Here is a 15,418-nt window from a genome sequence, read left to right as displayed (position 1 = left end):
CTCTGTGCATCATGATCCTGCCAGGTGTGTGTGGGGTGTTCACAGTGTATCAGGATCCTGCCAGGTGTGTATGGGGTTTTCACTATGCATCAGGATGCTGCCAAGTGTGTTTGGGGTTTTCACAGTGTATCAGGATCCTGCCAGGTGTGTATGTGGGTTTCACAGTTTATTAGGATCATGCCAGGTGTGTATGGGGGTTTCACAGTTTATCAGGATACTGCCAGATGTGTCTGGGGTTTTCACAGTTTATGAGGATCCTGCCAGGTGTGTATGGGGGTTTCACAGTTTGTCAGGATCCTGCCAGGTGTGGATGTTGGTTTCACAGTTCATCAGTTTCCTGCCGGGTGTGTATGGGGGTTTCACAGTTTGTCAGGATCCTGCCAGGTGTGTATGGGGTTTTCACAGTTTATCGGGATCCTGCCTTTTGTGTCTGGGGTTTCACAGTTTATCAGGATCCTGCCAGGTGTGTATGTGGGTTTCACAGTTTATCAGGATCCTGCCAGATGTGAATGGGATTTTCACAGTGCATCAGGTTCCTGCCAGATGTGTATGGGTTTTTCACAGTGCATCAGGATCCTTCCAGATGTGTCTGGGGGTTTCACAGTGTATCAGGATCCTGCCACGTGTGTATGGGGGTTTCACAGTTTATCAGGATCCTGCCATGTGTATATGTGGGTTTCACAGTTTATCAGGATCCTGCCTGGTGTGTCTGGGGTTTTCACAGTGTGTCAGGATTCTGCCAGGTGTGTATGGGGGTTTCACAGTGTACCAGGCTCCTGCCAGGTGTGTATGTGGGTTTCACAGTTTATCAGTATCCTGGCTGGAGTGTATGGGGTTTCACAGTGGATCAGGATCCTGCCAGATGTGTATGGGTTTTTCACAGTGCATCAGGATCCTTCCAGATGTGTCTGGGGTTTTCACAGTGTATCATGATCCTGCCCCGTGTGCATGGGGTTTCACAGTTTATCAGGATCCTGCTAGGTGTATATGAGGGTTTCACAGTTTATCAGGTTCCTGCCTGGTGTGTCTGGGGTTTTCACAGTGTGTCAGGATCCTCCCAGGTGCGTATGTGGGTTTCACAGTGCATCAGGCTCCTGCCAGGTGTGTATGTGGGTTTCACAGTTTATCAGGATCCTGCCTGGTGTGTATGGGGTTTCACAGTGGATCAGGATCCTGCCATGTGTTTATGGGGGTTTCACAGTTTATCAGGATCCTGCCTGGTGTGTATGTGGGTTTCACAGTGTATCAGGATCCTGCCAGGTGTGTATGGGGGTTTCACAGTTCATCAGGATCCTGCCAGGTGTGTATGGGGGTCTCACAGTTTATCAGGAAACTGCCAGGTGTGTCAGGGTGCTTCACAGTTCATCAGGACCCTGCCAGGTGTGCATGTGTGCTTCACAGTGTATCAGGAAACTGCCAGATGTGAATGGGGTTTTCACAGTGCATCAGGATCCTGCCAGATGTGTATGTGGTTTTCACAGTGCATCAGGAACCTTCCAGATGTGTGTGGTGGTTTCACAGTGTATCAGGATCCTGCATCTTGTGCATGGGGTTTTCACAGTGTATCAGGATAATGCCAGGTGTGTATGGGGTTTTCACAGTGTATCAGGATACTCCCAAGTGTGTATGGGGTTTTCACAGTGGATCAGGATACTGCCAGGTGTGTATGGGGTTTTCACAGTGGATCAGGATCCTGCCAGGTGTGTGTGGGATTTTCACAGTGTATCAGGATCCTGCCAAGTGCGTTTGGTGCTTTCTCTGTGCATCATGATCCTGCCAGGTGTGTGTGGGGTTTTCACAGTGTATCAGGATTCTGTCAGGTGTGTATGGGGTTTTCACTGTGCATCAGGATGCTGCCAAGTGTGTTTGGGGTTTTCACAGTATATCAGGATCCTGCCAGGTGTGTATGTGGGTTTCACAGTTTATCAGGATCCTGCCTGGTGTGTATGGGGGTTTCACCGTTTATCAGGATACTGCCAGATGTGTCTGGGGTTTTCACAGTTTATGAGGATCCTGCCAGGTGTGTATGGGGGTTTCACAGTTTGTCAGGATCCTGCCAGGTGTGGATGTTGGTTTCACAGTTCATCAGTTTCCTGCAAGGTGTGTATGGGGGTTTCACAGTTTGTCAGGATCCTGCCAGGTGTGTATGGGGTTTTCACAGTTTATCGGGATCCTGCCTTTTGTGTCTGGGGTTTCACAGTTTATCAGGATCCTGCCAGGTGTGTATGTGGGTTTCACAGTTTATCAGGATCCTGCCAGATGTGAATGGGGATTTCACAGTGCATCAGGTTCCTGCCAGATGTGTATGGGTTTTTCACAGTGCATCAGGATCCTTCCAGATGTGTCTGGGGGTTTCACAGTGTATCAGGATCCTGCCACGTGTGTATGGGGGTTTCACAGTTTATCAGGATCCTGCATGTGTATATGTGGGTTTCACAGTTTAACAGGATCCTGCCTGGTGTGTCTGGGGTTTTCACAGTGTGTCAGGATTCTGCCAGGTGTGTATGGGGGTTTCACAGTGTACCAGGCTCCTGCCAGGTGTGTATGTGGGTTTCACAGTTTATCAGTATCCTGGCTGGAGTGTATGGGGTTTCACAGTGGATCAGGATCCTGCCACATGTGCATGTGGGTTTCACAGTTCATCAGGATCCTGCCAGGTGTGGATGTTGGTTTCACAGTTCATCAGTTTCCTGCCAGGTGTGTATGGGGATTTCACAGTTTGTCAGGATCCTGCCAGGTGTGTATGGGGGTTTCACAGTTTATCAGTATCCTGCCTGGTGTGTCTGGGGGTTTCACAGTTCATCAGGATGCTGCCAGGTGTGTATGTGGGTTTCACAGTTTATCAGGATCCTGCCTGGTGTGCCTGGGGTTTTCACAGTGCTTCAGGATCCTGCCAGATGTGTATGGGTTTTCACAGTGCATCAGGATCCTTCCAGATGAGTATGGGGGTTTCACATTGTATCAGGATCCTTCATCGTGTGTATGGGCTTTTCACAGTGCATCAGGATCCTGCCAGGTGAGTATGCGGTTTTCACAGTGTATCAAGATCCTGCCAGGTGTGTATGGGGTTTTCACAGTGTATCAGGATCCTGCCAGGTGTATATGTGGGTTTCACAGTGTATCAGGATCCTGCCAGGTGTGTATGGGGGTTTCACAGTTCATCAGGATCCTGCCAGGTGTGTATGGGGGTCTCACAGTTTATCAGGAAACTGCCAGGTGTGTCAGGGTGCTTCACAGTTCATCAGGACCTTGCCAGGTGTGCATGTGTGCTTCACAGTGTATCAGGAAACTGCCAGATGTGAATGGGGTTTTCATAGTGCATCAGGATCCTGCCAGATGTGTATGTGGTTTTCACAGTGCATCAGGAACCTTCCAGATGTGTGTGGGGGTTTCACAGTGTATCAGGATCCTGCATCGTGTGCATGGGGTTTTCACAGTGTATCAGGATAATGCCAGGTGTGTATGGGGTTTTCACAGTGTATCAGGATACTCCCAAGTGTGTATGGGGTTTTCACAGTGGATCAGGATACTGCCAGGTGTGTATGGGGTTTTCACAGTGGATCAGGATCCTGCCAGGTGTGTGTGGGGTTTTCACAGTGTATCAGGATCCTGCCAGGTGCGTTTGGTGCTTTCTCTGTGCATCATGATCCTGCCAGGTGTGTGTGGGGTTTTCACAGTGTATCAGGATCCTGCCAGGTGTGTATGGGGTTTTCACTATGCATCAGGATGCTGCCAAGTGTGTTTGGGGTTTTCACAGTGTATCAGGATCCTGCCAGGTGTGTATGTGGGTTTCACAGTTTATTAGGATCATGCCAGGTGTGTATGGGGGTTTCACAGTTTATCAGGATACTGCCAGATGTGTCTGGGGTTTTCACAGTTTATGAGGATCCTGCCAGGTGTGTATGGGGGTTTCACAGTTTGTCAGGATCCTGCCAGGTGTTGGATGTTGGTTTCACATTTCATCGGGATCCTGCCTTTTGTGTCTGGGGTTTCACAGTTTATCAGGATCCTGCCAGGTGTGTATGTGGGTTTCACAGTTTATCAGGATCCTGTCAGATGTGAATGGGGTTTTCACAGTGCATCAGGTTCCTGCCAGATGTGTATGGGTTTTTCACAGTGCATCAGGATCCTTCCAGATGTGTCTGGGGGTTTCACAGTGTATCAGGATCCTGCCACGTGTGTATGGGGGTTTCACAGTTTATCAGGATCCTGCCATGTGTATATGTGGGTTTCACAGTTTATCAGGATCCTGCCTGGTGTGTCTGGGGTTTTCACAGTGTGTCAGGATTCTGCCAGGTGTGTATGGGGGTTTCACAGTGTACCAGGCTCCTGCCAGGTGTGTATGTGGGTTTCACAGTTTATCAGTATCCTGGCTGGAGTGTATGGGGTTTCACAGTGGATCAGGATCCTGCCAGATGTGTATGGGTTTTTCACAGTGCATCAGGATCCTTCCAGATGTGTCTGGGGGTTTCACAGTGTATCATGATCCTGCCCCGTGTGCATGGGGTTTCACAGTTTATCAGGATCCTGCTAGGTGTCTGTGAGGGTTTCACAGTTTATCAGGTTCCTGCCTGGTGTGTCTGGGGTTTTCACAGTGTGTCAGGATCCTCCCAGGTGCGTATGTGGGTTTCACAGTGCATCAGGATCCTGCCAGGTCTGTTTGGGTGTTCCACAGTTTATCAGGATCCTGCCACATATGTATGGGGTTTCACAGTGGTTCAGGATCCTGCCAGGTGTGTATGGGGGTTTCACAGTTTGTCAGGATCCTGCCAGGTGTGTATGGGGGTTTCACAGTTTATCAGGATCCTGCCTGGTGTGTCTGGGGGTTTCACAGTTCATCAGGATGCTGCCAGGTGTGTATGTGTGTTTCACATTTTATCAGGATCCTGCCTGGTGTGCCTGGGGTTTTCACAGTGCATCAGGATCCTGCCAGATGTGTATGGGTTTTCACAGTCCATCAGGATCCTTCCAGATGTGTATGAGGGTTTCACAGTGTATCAGGATCCTGCATCGTGTGTATAGGATTTTCACAGTGCATCAGGATCCTGCCAGGTGAGTATGCGGTTCTCACAGTGTATCAGGATCCTGCCAGGTGTGTATGGGGTTTTCACAGTGTATCAGGATCCTGCCAGGTGTGTATGTAGGTTTCACAGTTTATCAGTATCCTGCCAGGTGTGTATGGGGGTTTCACAGTTCATCAGGATCCTGCCAGGTGTGTATGGGGGTCTCACAGTTTATCAGGAAACTGCCAGGTGTGTCTGGGGGCTTCACAGTTCATCAAGATCCTGCCAGGTGTGTATGTGTGTTTCACAGTTTATCAGTATCCTGCCAGGTGTGAATGGGGTTTTCACAGTGCATCAGAATCCTGCCAGATGTGTATGTGGTTTTCACAGTGCATCAGGAACCTTCCAGATGTGTGTGGGGGTTTCACAGTGTATCAGGATCCTGCTTCGGGTGCATGGGGTTTTCACAGTGTATCAGGATACTGCCAGGTGTGTATGGGGTTTTCACAGTGTATCAGGATCCTCCCAAGTGTGTATGGGGTTTTCACAGTGCATCAGGATCCTGCCAGGTGTGTATGGGGTTTTCACAGTGGATCAGGATCCTGCCAGGTGTGTGTGGGGTTTTAACAGTTTATCAGGATCCTGCCAGGTGTGCATGGGGTTTTCACATTGCATCAGGATCCTGCCAGGTGTGTATGGGGTTTTCACAGTGTATCAGGATCCTGCCAGGTGTGTTTGGTGCTTTCTCTGTGCATCAGGATCCTGCCAGGTGTGTTTGGTGTTTTCACAGTGTATCAGGATCCTGCCAGGTGTGTATGGGGTTTTCACTGTGCATCATGATGCTGCCAGGTGTGTTTGGGGTTTTCACAGTGTATCAGGATCCTGCCAGGTGTGTATGTGGGTTTCACAGTTTATCAGGATCATGCCAGGTGTGTATGGGGTTTCTCAGTGTATCAGGATCCTGCCTGGTGTGTATGTGGGTTTCACAGTTTATCAGGATACTGCCAGGTGTGTCTGGGGTTTTCACAGTTTATGAGGATCCTGCCAGGAGTGTATGGGGGTTTCAGAGTTTGTCAGGATCCTGCCAGGTGTGGATGTTGGTTTCACAGTTCATCAGTTTCCTGCCAGGTGTGTATGGGGGTTTCACAGTTTGTCAGGATCCTGCCAGGTGTGTATGGGGTTTTCACAGTTTATCGGGATCCTGCCTTTTCTGTCTGGGGTTTCACAGTTTATCAGGATCCTGCCAGGTGTGTATGTGGGTTTCACAGTATATCAGTATCCTGCCTGGTGTGTATGGGGTTTCACAGTGGATCAGGATTCTGCCACATGTGTATGTGGGTTTCACAGATTATCAGGATCCTGCCAGGTGTGTATGGGGGTTTCACAGTTCATCAGGAGCCTGCCAGGAGTGTATGGGGGTTTCACAGTGTATCGGGATCCTGCCAGGTGTATATGTGGGTTTCACAGTTTATCAGGATCCTGCCAGGTGTGGATGTTGGTTTCACAGTTCATCAGTTTCCTGCCAGGTGGGTATGGGGGTTTCACAGTTTGTCAGGATCCTGCCAGGTGTGTATGGGGGTTTCACAGTTTATCAGGATCCTGCCTGGTGTGTCTGGGGGTTTCACAGTTCATCAGGATGCTGCCAGGTGTGTATGTGGGTTTCACATGTTATCCGGATCCTGCCTGGTGTGCCTGGGGTTTTCACAGTGCATCAGGATCCTGCCAGATGTGTATGGGTTTTCACAGTGCATCAGGATCCTTCCAGATGTGTATGAGGGTTTCACAGTGTATCAGGATCCTGCATCGTGTGTATGGGGTTTTCACAGTGCATCAGGATCCTGCCAGGTGAGTATGCGGTTCTCACAGTGTATCAGGATCCTGCCAGGTGTGTATCGGGTTTTCACAGTGTATCAGGATCCTGCCAGGTGTGTATGGGGGTCTCACAGTTTATCAGGAAACTGCCAGGTGTGTCTGGGGGCTTCACAGTTCATCAGGACCCTGCCAGGTGTGTATGTGTGTTTCACAGTGTATCAGGAAACTGCCAGATGTGAATGGGGTTTTCACAGTGCATCAGGATCCTGCCAGATGTGTATGTGGTTTTCACAGTGCATCAGGAACCTTCCAGATGTGTGTGGGGTTTTAACAGTGTATCAGGGTCCTGCATCGTGTGCATGGGGTTTTCACAGTGTATCAGGATACTGCCAGGTGTGTATGGGGTTTTCACAGTGTATCAGGATCCTCCCAAGTGTGTATGGGGTTTTCACAGTGGATCAGGATCCTGCCAGGTGTGTATGGGGTTTTCACAGTGGATCAGGATCCTGCCAGGTGTGTGTGGGGTTTTCACAGTGTATCAGGATCCTGCCAGGTGTGCATGGGGTTTTCACATTGCATCAGGATCCTGCCAGGTGTGTATGGGGTTTTCACAGTGTATCAGGATCCTGCCAGGTGTGTTTGGTGCTTTCTCTGTGCATCAGGATCCTGCCAGGTGTGTGTGGTGTTTTCACAGTGTATCAGGATCCTGCCAGGTGTGTATGGGGGTCTCACAGTTTATCAGGAAACTGACAGGTGTGTCTGGGGGCTTCACAGTTCATCAGGATCCTGCCAGGTGTGTATGTGTGTTTCACAGTGTATCAGGAAACTGCCAGATGTGAATGGGGTTTTCACAGTTTATCAGGATCCTGCCAGATGTGTATGTGGTTTTCACAGTGCATCAGGAACCTTCCAGATGTGTGTGGGGTTTTAACAGTGTATCAGGGTCCTGCATCGTGTGCATGGGGTTTTCACAGTGTATCAGGATACTGCCAGGTGTGTATGGGGTTTTCACAGTGTATCAGGATCCTCCCAAGTGTGTATGGGGTTTTCACAGTGGATCAGGATCCTGCCAGGTGTGTATGGGGTTTTCACAGTGGATCAGGATCCTGCCAGGTGTGTGTGGGGTTTTCACAGTGTATCAGGATCCTGCCAGGTGTGCATGGGGTTTTCACATTGCATCAGGATCCTGCCAGGTGTGTATGGGGTTTTCACAGTGTATCAGGATCCTGCCAGGTGTGTTTGGTGCTTTCTCTGTGCATCAGGATCCTGCCAGGTGTGTGTGGTGTTTTCACAGTGTATCAGGATCCTGCCAGGTGTGTATGGGGTTTTCACTGTGCATCAGGATGCTGCCAGGTGTGTTTGGGGTTTTCACAGTGTATCAGGATCCTGCCAGGTGTGTATGTGGGTTTCACAGTTTATCAGGATCCTGCCAGGTGTGTATGGGGGTTTCACAGTGTATCAGGATCCTGCCAGGTGTGTATGTGGGTTTCACAGTTTATCAGGATCCTGCCAGGTGTGTCTGGGGTTTTCACAGTTTATGAGGATCCTGCCAGGTGTGTATGGGGGTTTCACAGTTTGTCAGGATCCTGCCAGGTGTGGATGTTGGTTTCACAGTTCATCAGTTTCCCGCCAGGTGTGTATGGGGGTTTCACAGTTTGTCAGGATCCTGCCATGTGTGTATAGGTTTTTCACAGTTTATTGGGATCCTGCCTTTTGTGTCTGGGGAATCACAGTTTATCAGGATCCTGCCAGGTGTGTATGTGGGTTTCACAGTTTATTAGGATCCTGCCAGATGTGAATGTGGTTTTCACAGTGCATCAGGTTCCTGCCAGATGTGTATGGTTTTTTCACAGTGCATCAGGATCCTTCCAGATGTGTCTGGGGGTTTCACAGTGTATCAGGATCCTGCCACGTGTGTATGGGGGTTTCACAGTTTATCAGGATCCTGCCATGTGTATATGTGGGTTTCACAGTTTATCAGGATCCTGCCTGGTGTGTCTGGGGTTTTCACAGTGTGTCAGGATTCTGCCAGGTGTGTATGGGGGTTTCACAGTGTACCAGGCTCCTGCCAGGTGTGTATGTGGGTTTCACAGTTTATCAGTATCCTGCCTGGTGTGTATGGGGTTTCACAGTGGATCAGGATCCTGCCACGTGTGTATGTGGGTTTCACAGTTCATCAGGATCCTGCCAGGTGTGTATGGTGGTTTCACAGTGTATCAGTATCCTGCCAGGTGTGTATGTGGGTTTCAATGTTTGTCAGGATCCAGCCAGGTGTGTCTGGGGTTTTCACAGTTTATGAGGATCCTGCCAGGTGTGTATGGGGGTTTCGCAGTTTGTCAGGATCCTGCCAGGTGTGGATGTTGGTTTCACAGTTCATCAGTTTCCTGCCAGGTGTGTATGGGGGTTTCACAGTTTGTCAGGATCCTGCCAGGTGTGTATGGGGGTTTCACAGTTTATCAGGATCCTGCCTGGTGTGTCTGGGAGTTTCACAGATCATCAGGATGCTGCCAGGTGTGTATGTGGGTTTCACAGTTTATCAGGATCCTGCCTGGTGTGCCTGGGGTTTTCACAGTGCATCAGGATCCTGCCAGATATGTATATGGGTTTTCACAGTGCATCAGGATCCTTCCAGATGTGTATGAGGGTTTCACAGTGTATCAGGATCCTGCATCGTGTGTATGGGGTTTTCACAGTGCATCAGGATCCTGCCAGGTGAGTATGCGGTTTTCACAGTGTTTCAGGATCCTGCCAGGCGTGTATGGGGTTTTCACAGTGTATCAGGATCCTGCCAGGTGTGTATGTGGGTTTCACAGTTTGTCAGGATCCTGCCTGGTGTGTATGGGGTTTTCACACTGCATCAGGATCCTGCCTAGTGTGCATGGGGTTTCACAGTGGATCAGGATCCTGCCAGGTGTCTATGTGGGTTTCACAGTTTATCAGGATCCTGCCACATATCTATGGAGTTTCACAGTGGTTCAGGATCCTGCGAGGTGTGTTTGCGGTATTCACTGTGCATCAGGATCCTGCCAGGTGTGTACGGGGTTTTCACAGTTCATCAGGATCCTGCCTGGTGTGCCTGGGGTTTTCACAGTGCATCAGGATCCTGCCAGATGTGTATGGGTTTTCACAGTGCATCAGGATCCTTCAAGATGTGTATGGGGGTTTCACAGTGTATCAGGATCCTGCATCGTGTGTATGGGGTTTTCACAGTGCATCAGGATCCTGCCAGGTGAGTATGCGGTTTTCACAGTGTATCAGGATCCTCCCAGGTGTGTATGGGGTTTTCACAGTGTATCAGGATCCTGCCAGGTGTGTATGTGGGTTTCACAGTTTATCAGGATCCTGCCTGGTGTGCATGGGGTTTTCACACTGCATCAGGATCCTGCCTGGTGTGTATGGGGTTCCACAGTGGATCAGGATCCTGCCAGGTGTCTATGTGGGTTTCACAGTTTATCAGGATCCTGCCAGGTGTGTTTGGGGGTTCCACTGTTTATCAGGATCCTGCCACATGTGTATGGGGTTTCACAGTGGTTCAGGATCCTGCCAGGTGTGTTTGGGGTATTCACTGTGCATCAGGATCCTGCCAGGTGTGTACGGGGTTTTCACAGTTTATCAGCATCCTGCCAGGTGTGTGTGGGGTTTTCACAGTGTATCAGGATCCTGTCACGTGTGTACGGGGTTGTTCACAGTGTATCAGGATCCTGCCAGATGTGTATGGAGTTTTCACAGTGGATCTGAATCCTGCCAGGTGTGTATGGGGTTTTCACAGTGGATCAGGATCCTGCCAGGTATGTCAGGGATTTCACAGTGTATCAGGATCCTGTCAGGTGTGTATGGGGTGTTCACAGTTTATCAAGGTCCTGCCAGGCGTGTATGGAGTTTTCACAGTGGATCATTATCCTGCCAGGTGTGTATGGGGGTTTCACTGTGCATCAGGAACCTGCCAGGTGTGTACGGGGATTTCACAGTGCATCAGCCTCCTGCCAGGTGTGTTTGGGTGCTTCACAGTATATCAGGATCCTGCCAGGTGTCTATGGGTTTTCACAGCATGTCAGGATCCTGCCAGGTGTGTATGGGGGTTTTACAGTGTATCAGCATCCTGCCAGGTGTGTGTGGGGTTTTCACAGTGTATCAGGATCCTGTCACGTGTGTACGGGGTTGTTCACAGTGTATCAGGATCCTGCCAGATGTGTATGGAGTTTTCACAGTGGATCTGAATCCTGCCAGGTGTGTATGGGGTTTTCACAGTGGATCAGGATCCTGCCAGGTGTGTATGTGGGTTTCTCAGTGTATCAGGCTCCTGCCAGGTGTGTTTGTGGGTTTCACAGTTTATCAGGATCCTGACTGGTGTGTATGGGATTTCACAGTGGATCAGGATCCTGCCACGTGTGTATGGCGTTTTCACAGTGTATCAGGATCCTGCCAGGTGTGTATGGGGGTTTCACAGTTTATCAGGATCCTGCCAGGTGTGTATGTGGGTTTCACAGTTTATCAGGATCCTGCCAGGTGTGTATGGGGGATTCACAGTTCATCAGGATCCTGCCAAGTGTGTATGGGGGTTTCACAGTTTATCAGGAAACTGCCAGATGTGAATGGGGTTTTCACAGTGCAGCAGTATCCTGCCAGATGTGTATGGGGTTTTCACAGTGCATCAGGATCCTTCCAGATGTGTATGGGGTTTCACAGTGTATCAGGATCCTGCATCGTGTGTATGTGGGTTTCACAGTTTATCAGGATCCTGCCTGGTGTGTATGGGGTTTCACAGTGGATCAGGATCCTGCCACGTGTGTATGGGGCTTTCACAGTGTATCAGGATCCTGTCACGTGTGTACGGGGTTGTTCACAGTGTATCAGGATCCTGCCAGATGTGTATGGAGTTTTCACAGTGGATCTGAATCCTGCCAGGTGTGTATGGGGTTTTCACAGTGGATCAGGATCCTGCCAGGTATGTCAGGGATTTCACAGTGTATCAGGATCCTGTCAGGTGTGTATGGGGTGTTCACAGTTTATCAAGGTCCTGCCAGGCGTGTATGGAGTTTTCACAGTGGATCATTATCCTGCCAGGTGTGTATGGGGGTTTCACTGTGCATCAGGAACCTGCCAGGTGTGTACGGGGATTTCACAGTGCATCAGCCTCCTGCCAGGTGTGTTTGGGTGCTTCACAGTATATCAGGATCCTGCCAGGTGTCTATGGGTTTTCACAGCATGTCAGGATCCTGCCAGGTGTGTATGGGGGTTTTACAGTGTATCAGCATCCTGCCAGGTGTGTGTGGGGTTTTCACAGTGTATCAGGATCCTGTCACGTGTGTACGGGGTTGTTCACAGTGTATCAGGATCCTGCCAGATGTGTATGGAGTTTTCACAGTGGATCTGAATCCTGCCAGGTGTGTATGGGGTTTTCACAGTGGATCAGGATCCTGCCAGGTGTGTATGTGGGTTTCTCAGTGTATCAGGCTCCTGCCAGGTGTGTTTGTGGGTTTCACAGTTTATCAGGATCCTGACTGGTGTGTATGGGATTTCACAGTGGATCAGGATCCTGCCACGTGTGTATGGCGTTTTCACAGTGTATCAGGATCCTGCCAGGTGTGTATGGGGGTTTCACAGTTTATCAGGATCCTGCCAGGTGTGTATGTGGGTTTCACAGTTTATCAGGATCCTGCCAGGTGTGTATGGGGGATTCACAGTTCATCAGGATCCTGCCAAGTGTGTATGGGGGTTTCACAGTTTATCAGGAAACTGCCAGATGTGAATGGGGTTTTCACAGTGCAGCAGTATCCTGCCAGATGTGTATGGGGTTTTCACAGTGCATCAGGATCCTTCCAGATGTGTATGGGGTTTCACAGTGTATCAGGATCCTGCATCGTGTGTATGTGGGTTTCACAGTTTATCAGGATCCTGCCTGGTGTGTATGGGGTTTCACAGTGGATCAGGATCCTGCCACGTGTGTATGGGGCTTTCACAGTGTATCAGGATCCTGCATCGTGTGTATGGGGTTTCACAGTTTATCAGGATCCTGCCAGGTGTATATGTGGGTTTCACAGTTTGTCAGGATCCTGCCAGATGTGAATGGGGTTTTCACAGTGCAGCAGGATCCTGCCAGATGTGTATGGGATTTTCACAGTGCATCAGGATCCTTCCAGATGTGTCTGGGGGTTTCACAGTGTATCAGGATCCTGCCACGTGTGTATGGGGTTTCACAGTTTATCAGGATCCTGCCTGGTGTGTCTGGGGTTTTCACAGTGTATCAGGATTCTGCCAGGTGTGTGTGGGGGTTTCACAGTTTATCAGGATCCTGCCAGATGTGTCTGGGGTTTTCACAGTGCATCAGTATCCTGCCAGATGTGTATGGGTTTTTCACAGTGCATCAGGATCCTTCCAGATGTGTCTGGGGGTTTCACAGTGTATCAGGATCCTGCCACGAGTGTATGGGGTTTCACAGTTTATCAGGATCCTGCCATGTGTATATGTGGGTTTCACAGTATATCAGGATCCTGCCAGGTGTGTATGGGTTTTCACAGCATGTCAGGATCCTGCCAGGTGTGTGTGGGGGTTTCACAGTTTATCAGGATCCTGCCAGGTGTGCATGGGGGTTTTACAGTTTATAGGCATCCTGCTAGGTGCGTATGGGGTATATACAGTGGATCAGGATCCTGCCAAGTGTGCATGGTGTTTTCACAGTGTATTAGGATCCTGCCAGGTGTGTATGGGGTTTTCACAGTGGATCAGGATCCTGCCAGGTGTGTATGTTGGTTTCACAGTGTATCAGGCTCCTGCCAGGTGTGTATGTGGGTTTCACAGTTTATCAGGATCCTGCCTGGTGTGTATGGGGTTTCACAGTGGATCAGTTTCCTGCCAGGTGTGTATGGGGGTTTCACAGTTTGTCAGGATCCTGCCAGGTGTCTATGGGGGTTTCACAGTTTATCAGGATCCTGCCTGGTGTGTCTGGGAGTTTCACAGATCATCAAGATGCTGCCAGGTGTGCATGTGGGTTTCACAGTTTATCAGGATCCTGCCTGGTGTGCCTGGGGTTTTCACAGTGCATCAGGATCCTGCCAGATATGTATATGGGTTTTCACAGTGCATCAGGATCCTTCCAGATGTGTATGAGGGTTTCACAGTGTATCAGGATCCTGCATCGTGTGTATGGGGTTTTCACAGTGCATCAGGATCCTGCCAGGTGAGTATGCGGTTTTCACAGTGTTTCAGGATCCTGCCAGGTGTGTATGGGGTTTTCACAGTGTATCAGGATCCTGCCAGGTGTGTATGTGGGTTTCACAGTTTGTCAGGATCCTGCCTGGTGTGTATGGGGTTTTCACACTGCATCAGGATCCTGCCTAGTGTGCATGGGGTTTCACAGTGGATCAGGATCCTGCCAGGTGTCTATGTGGGTTTCACAGTTTATCAGGATCCTGCCACATATGTATGGAGTTTCACAGTGGTTCAGGATCCTGCGAGGTGTGTTTGCGGTATTCACTGTGCATCAGGATCCTGCCAGGTGTGTACGGGGTTTTCACAGTTCATCAGGATCCTGCCTGGTGTGCCTGGGGTTTTCACAGTGCATCAGGATCCTGCCAGATGTGTATGGGTTTTCACAGTGCATCAGGATCCTTCAAGATGTGTATGGGGGTTTCACAGTGTATCAGGATCCTGCATCGTGTGTATGGGGTTTTCACAGTGCATCAGGATCCTGCCAGGTGAGTATGCGGTTTTCACAGTGTATTAGGATCCTGCCAGGTGTGTATGGGGTTTTCACAGTGTATCAGGATCCTGCCAGGTGTGTATGTGGGTTTCACAGTTTATCAGGATCCTGCCTGGTGTGCATGGGGTTTTTACACTGCATCAGGATCCTGCCTGGTGTGTATGGGGTTTCACAGTGGATCAGGATCCTGCCAGGTGTCTATGTGGGTTTCACAGTTTATCAGGATCCTGCCAGGTGTGTTTGGGGGTTCCACTGTTTATCAGGATCCTGCCACATGTGTATGGGGTTTCACAGTGGTTCAGGATCCTGCCAGGTGTGTTTGGGGTATTCACTGTGCATCAGGATCCTGCCAGGTGTGTACGGGGTTTTCACAGTGTATCAGCATCCTGCCAGGTGTGTGTGGGGTTTTCACAGTGTATCAGGATCCTGTCACGTGTGTACGGGGTTGTTCACAGTGCATCAGGATCCTGCCAGATGTGTATGGAGTTTTCACAGTGGATCTGAATCCTGCCAGGTGTGTATGGGGTTGTCACAGTGGATCAGGATCCTGCCAGGTATGTCAGGGATTTCACAGTGTATCAGGATCCTGTCAGGTGTGTATGGGGTGTTCACAGTTTATCAAGGTCCTGCCAGGCGTGTATGGAGTTTTCACAGTGGATCATGATCCTGCCAGGTGTGTATGGGGGTTTCACTGTGCATCAGGAACCTGCCAGGTGTGTACGGGGATTTCACAGTGCATCAGCCTCCTGCCAGGTGTGTTTGGGTGCTTCACAGTATATCAGGATCCTGCCAGGTGTGTATGGGGGTTTTACAGTGTATCAGGATCCTGCCAGGTGTGTATGGGGTTTTCACAGTGGATCAGGATCCTGCCAGGTGTGTATGTGGGTTTCACAGTGTATCAGGC

Source organism: Heterodontus francisci, chromosome 28 (assembly GCF_036365525.1).
Source record: "Heterodontus francisci isolate sHetFra1 chromosome 28, sHetFra1.hap1, whole genome shotgun sequence".
NCBI lineage: Eukaryota > Metazoa > Chordata > Chondrichthyes > Heterodontiformes > Heterodontidae > Heterodontus > Heterodontus francisci.
Note: the sequence above shows the minus strand (reverse complement) of the source record.